We start from the raw sequence: 6,589 nt of genomic DNA, 5'->3' as shown, positions 1-6,589 counted from the left end.
CGGCCAACTAAAAGGGTGGTACATGTAGCTAGCCCTGTGGGTTTCCTGTTATTTCTCACCCTTAGATTATGATTGAAGCTGCTAAAGTCTCTGTACTTCCAGGAAGTGGTTGAACTGCCATGAAACAAAACTTAAATGTTATTAAAGGACTTTTTTAAAAATCCACATGGAAATTAAATCAAGAAACATTATTTTATTTAGGAATCATTAGGAAAGAATTTGACTAAATTACATTTTCATTTTTTTGACTAGAGTTCAAAACTTGATGAAATTAAAACACTGATCATAAAAAATTGGAGACTTAGAACCACAAAAAATAAAAATACATTTGTTTTTTATTAAAAAAAAATTGTGCAAAGAGCTCATAATTGTGAGTTTTTGCCATATTGCCAACATTTCTGTTTTGTCGATGCACACTTTAAAGATACGGTGAATTTATCTGTAGACTGAGTTTGCAGTTCATCAGTCTGTGTGTTGAGCTTCACTGGTGGGTGAGTGCATCAAACCATTGTGGGTTTCCTGTGTGTGTTACTTTTTTTGAAGATCTTAGAGTGGTTGAATCTGTTTCCATTCTACTGACTTTCTTAAACACACAACAGTGGAGAGCTTTCTTATGAGACACAAAGAGGTAAAAGAACAAGATTTCATTTGATGTTTTATTGAAGTAACTTCTGAAGTGTTTGTCAGGGAAATGAAAGCTCCAATATGATGACTAAACATCTTTGAGTCAAATTAAAAGGAGGTTATTTCAATGAATTGGAGGTGGAACAGTTCAGTTCCACCTCCAGATTCCAGATTTAGACTGGTTTATTGTTAAAATATAACAAATACAGCAAAGTATTTGCACAAAAGTATTACAATCTGCCTTTTTAAATCTCTGCCACTAAAAAACAAAACAAAACAGCAAATGGAAATTTAAAAAAAAGTATGAAGCAGCAGTAAAAATACACGATACATGTAAATGTTCCTTTCTGTAACAAGCTTGGATTCACTGCTGAAGTTTTTCACAGAGCTCTTGTTTTTGGCAGTTTAGAAATGAAGTCCCAATTTGGGTTTGCATAAAAGAAAGAATCATAAGCTTCATCTAGAGAAGCCAACGATAACATTAATACAAATATTTAAAAACATGTATATCTGTGGCAAAGAGCTTTGTTTTTTTCCTGATCACAACGTTGGACTCGTATGTGGAAAATCTTCTACAGCTGAATTGTCTTGATGTCAGAATATATGCTAAAGTCAGAAGTCTGAGTTTTCCTCTTCCTCTTTGCTTTCTGGGATGAACGTTGGATTTCCAGGGCAGCGTAGCACACATCTTCATCCTTTAGTGTGTAAAAAAGCAACAAAACTCAGAAAGACAAGAGGCCCACAAAGAAGCATCTCCTGACTGAGGGGAAACTAGAGATCTAGATAAGGCATGTCCAAAGTCTGTGACCCACATCCAAATTTCCACCGACCCACAGACTCCTCTCATAAAAATGATTGATATGAAGCCCGCACCATTTTCCAAAAACTGTGGATTCTTGATTATGGCTGCTTAAAGGACATTTTAAGCCATTGTAACCATGAAAACATTTTAGTGTGACCCTTATGTGATGCTTTCTGGCTCATTTCTAAAATGTCCACTGTAAATAAAAAAGAAAAGTGTCTATTTGTCTGTCATTTTCTAAACACATACGGCCAGTAATTAACTTTTTTCTTGATTGCGTGGACCCAGAGGAAGGGTAAGTATTATGGTTAGGGTTAAAAGGTTTTCACATAAAATCCTGTCCACCCTCATCCACATTTGTCATGGAAGGAATCACACATTAATATAAGGATGGAGTCATCTGGACCCCAAAGAGAGCGGAAGGGTTTTAAATCAGGACTGTTGTTCATTAAGCTCCACCTATTTTTTTGGTTTTCTGCTTCCAACTCACAATCCCAGAATCATCTGTGGAGACCAGCATCAAACAGTTTGAAAGTGAGCACTAAAAGGAATTTGGTAGCTAGACTAAAAGTGAGAATAAAAATAAAATGGAGAAGATCCTCAAAGAGCTCAAAAGCAATTTATAGAAGATGCAGGTTTTAGAAACATGAAAGTTCTTGTAGCCAAAATGAACAATGTCAATACAAATAACACAATAAAAAACATTTAAATAAGTAAAGTATTCTATTTAAGCTACAATTTTCTAACACCACTTATCCCCACTACTTAAATGATCATAGGAAGACAACTCTGACTTTTTTAAAATAAAAATATTTTTGTTAAAAATATTTTTTGATTTTACCACAGTGCTCTAAAACCCTGACGGCTGTTGGCTACCTGATGTTGAGTCCGACTCCTCCGATGTCTTGAGCTCTGTTTCTTTTCAGAATTCTGAGAAGATTTTACTGAAGAAATTTGAAGAAAACCTTTAAAAAAATGTGATTTATGTTTCGATGCAGCATGAAGCCTGAATGAAATAATCTAAGGAAACACTATTACATTAGGTACCTGATTTCTGACAAATCCTGTAAAGTAGAACTGAGAGGAGAGCAGAGAGAACAGAAACAACCGGACACACAGAGAAGAGCAGATTCCAGCACACTTCATCATTCTGTTGACTGTCACTGGTACAGTGAGAAGGTCCATTAGAGTCTGGATAAAAACATTTAATCAGTTAGTATTTCTTAAACAATTAGAACACTTTTGATGTAATCTGAAAAAAGGAAAGAATTCCAGGAAGTAGTCTCTTTGGGGAAACTAAAACAAACAAAAATGGAATTAATACATTTTAGAGATTTTTCCTTTTCACTATTTTGACATAGTTTAACTAGAACTTAATAGGAGATCATAAAATGTAGGAATATGAGCAACATGTATTAATTTACTTTACCATCAGTAATACTTTTCTTTTAGTGTTTATATATATATATAATTAAAATGTTACAAGAAATTTGATGACAAAAGCTGTTTTGATTCGTCTTATTGATTTTTTTTACAGAAATTTAGCAATTTATATTTCTGCTAAAGTCAGTTTGCAGGAAAGCAACAAACGCTTCATCAAAACTTATTTGGTTAAAATACTTACTGATGGAGACTTTATTGATGATGTTGCTGTAATTATACCAACTCCTTAGACCAATTTTATCTTTGTCTTCCACTATATTTTCTTCAGTTCCGCAGTAGTAGAAACAGAGGTGGGACCAAGTCATCATTTTGCAAGTCCGAGTCAAGTCCCAAGTCAAAAGCACTCAAGTCCCAAGTCGAGTCACAAGTCATGGCCAACAAGTCTCAAGTCGAGTCACAAGTCCTATTAATGTTTCAAGTCATTTCAAGTCATTTCAAAAACAATGTAATATTAATTACACAGATCATGTGTACCTTTAAGAACTGTATTTTACAAGCATTTTAGCTAAATTCCCACTGAGTTGATGCATCTCCACTTCAAAAATCCAAAATAGTTTATCTATAAGAAAAATGCAGTTTACCACATTTGAAATGTGGTAAGATGGAGACAGCAGGGAACCAGGGTAGTCTGGATATTTAAGGGGTCATACCATGATTTTCTTAAGCCTTTCAGAGTGAACTATATCCATATATATGATCATATATTACCTTTGAAACACTGAAAAACACATTTGAGAAATACTACCAGCTATTTTCTTCAGTTTTTGTCCTATCTGGAAGTAAAACAACAAAATTCCTGAGGCTCCGCCTGCTGCTGTGTGTGGCTGCCGCCCATTTGATTTCAGTCTAGAGCCAGCAGTGTGTATTTGATTTTTCCTTCATAAATAAATAACTTTTTTTTTTCAAAGATGGATGCACATACCATATATCTGCCCTTAGTAGGTCCGGCCATCGCTACACTTCTTCACAACAAAAATACATTCAACGACTGTGCCCAATGGGGGGTCTTAAAGGAGTCCCGCATCTAAAGTAACAAACTGTTTGAGCTGGAATTTATTGAAGACAGGACACAACTGGAAAAAGATATACAATATTCTGCATTTGAAATGAAAGTGTTTTTCTGATCATCATTAGCTCTGTGGAGAAATTGGGTGTTGGTGTTAGACTGGGGGTGGAGCTATTAGAGCATACGCTTCCTAAAAGGGGCGGTCTCCCTCTGTGACATCCAATCATGAGGACCCGCTCGTTTTCGTGGGTATGGGAGGGGCTGCTGCTAACAGCACAGTTTGTAGAGGATTTATGGTAATCAGAAATGCATGAGTGAATCAAAATACCACTTTGGAGTTCTTTATATGAGGAATGAACATTAAAATACACATAAAAGCTCAAAAAGTTGTTTTTTCATGGTATGGTCCCTTTAAATCCCCTCACTACAGACCAGTGATGTGCACTTAAGCTTGTGGGTGATGAGGTACTGACTCTTTTAGTCTAAATTAATAAACCACTATATTTATCAACTTATAATTCTGTTTCATTTCAGCATGTTTTTTATAAACAGAGCGGATAAAGGAAGAAGAACTGAGGAAGAACGTAAAATGCAGAGTGGTTTAGTTTGACTCCAAAAAACAAAACAAAATATATGAATAGTATATCTAGGTTTATGTTTAACATTTCTGTTGTGAAATTATTTTTTGTTGTTTGGAAAACTATTTTTTTTTGTATTCAGTACAAAATTTCTGTCAACTTACTGTCAAAATATCTCACATTAAGTTAACAGGAGTTAAGTTAAATTCTGTATTCAAGACAGAAAAGTAGGATTCAAAACAAAAATGCTAAATGTAAAACTAAATGTGGTGTATGTATGTATATATATATGTATATATATTTATAAAGTGACTTTAAACTAAATTTTATGTATAAATATATATTGCAAAGTTATGCACAAAATACTACTTTGTTCATGCTGTACTTGAACAGGAAATACGGAGATTATGAGTATATTCATGATTAAATTCATTAGAATTAAATAACTTGTATTCATGGTGGACAAATCTCTTTTTTATATAGCAGGTGAAACACTAAAATAAAGACATGCAAACTAAAAACTCTTAAAGCAGTAAATGTAAATATTTTGTCAATGAAAAAGGAAGGAACAGCAAATATTCAAGAGGGAATGTGACCCCCAGAGAAAGAGGATGCTTTTTTCTCTGAAACACACCACAAAGCATTAAGGCAGCAACAGTGGTAAACCGAAAAATAGGGAAAGAAAGAACCCTCATGCAGCATCTCTGTGAATTCTATAATACGTTTGCTGGATTTCTATCAGAAAACAACCGAGCCCGCTCCCCAGCAGCCCTGCTGTCCCGCTATGATCGCTCGCGTCCCGCCCAGATCCAGGTAAAGATCTGAGTGGTGGAAATGTCCAAATCACCTGTTGTCACTCTGTGATTATACCAAGCTGCACGGTGTCACAGTGTACCGCTAACAGAGTTTACAGTCTCATTCATTTAACAGCAGCTAGCGGTTAGCCGCTAAGCTAGCGCCAGCTTTCACTCAGAACTTACTTGATTTTGCTGCTCCTACAGTCAGATGAAGTTGGTTGATGTTGAATCTCTGTGAGTAATCCTTATATCCACATGTTCTGCGAACTGCAAACCGTTTGTTGTTGACGATCTATAAACTTTTATGCTAGAAGTAAAAACACCGGCAAACAGGAACTCGTGCTTTTAAAGGGGAGGCGGGACTATGTTTTTCTGCAATTTGATTGGTTGGACTGTCACATCAATCAAACGTGGCTCTAATTTGATTGGATGTTGGGCCGACACCGCAGACGGATGTAAATAAGACAGATAGAGAGACCGCAGTGCGCGCGGCTTTCTCTCTTTATACTTTATACTTTATAATCCGTGGATTTGGGGGGAAAATGGCAAGTCTTTCCGAGTCAGAGGGCTCAAGTCCGAGTCAAGTCACAAGTTATGTATATCAAAGTCCAAGTCAAGTCACGAGTCAGAGGTAGGAAAGTCCAAGTCGAGTCTAAAGTCGTCAAATTCATGACTCGAGTCTGACTCGAGTCCAAGTCATGTGACTCGAGTCCCCACCTCTGAGTAGAAACCTTCATCAGAATCGGTGACATTGGTGATCGTCAGGTCGTAAGAATCAGAGGAATCATTCTTTGTCCATCCAAACCGTGTTTTCCTAAAATTTTGAATGAAGTATTCTCTATTTAGAACAAGAACAGAGTGGTTCATGTTTAAACAGTTTCTGAACCACACAGTCCATCCTCCAACTCCCATTCTGCAGTCACAGTAGAGAGTAATGTTGTCTCCATGTCTAACTGTCACATCAGTTACTGATGCAGAAGTCCAGTCAAAACTGCAGGAAACTGCTCCTGTAAAACAGATGTGATTAAAAAAATTAATTATTTCACAGTTTAATATTAATACTGAGTAAAATCAATTTAAAATAATCCCGGTTGACAATGCATGACAGTAAAAGAGCACGTTACCCCAGAGAAAAGGCAGAATGATAATCAGAGAATCCATGAGTGAAACGGTCATGTATGTTGAAAAGTACAAATGTTCCTCATTGCAGATGTGGTCACAGCTTTAATTTGAAGATGATGTGAGATAAGCACATTTACCACTGAAGGGGACGGAGATTTTGATTGGTCTGCTGAGTGGAACATGTTTTTTTAGGTGGTATTTACGCTGGTTTGATAAA

Source organism: Oryzias melastigma, linkage group LG1 (genome assembly GCF_002922805.2).
Source record: "Oryzias melastigma strain HK-1 linkage group LG1, ASM292280v2, whole genome shotgun sequence".
Classification (NCBI taxonomy): Eukaryota; Metazoa; Chordata; class Actinopteri; order Beloniformes; family Adrianichthyidae; genus Oryzias; species Oryzias melastigma.
This window is presented reverse-complemented; position numbering follows the sequence as displayed.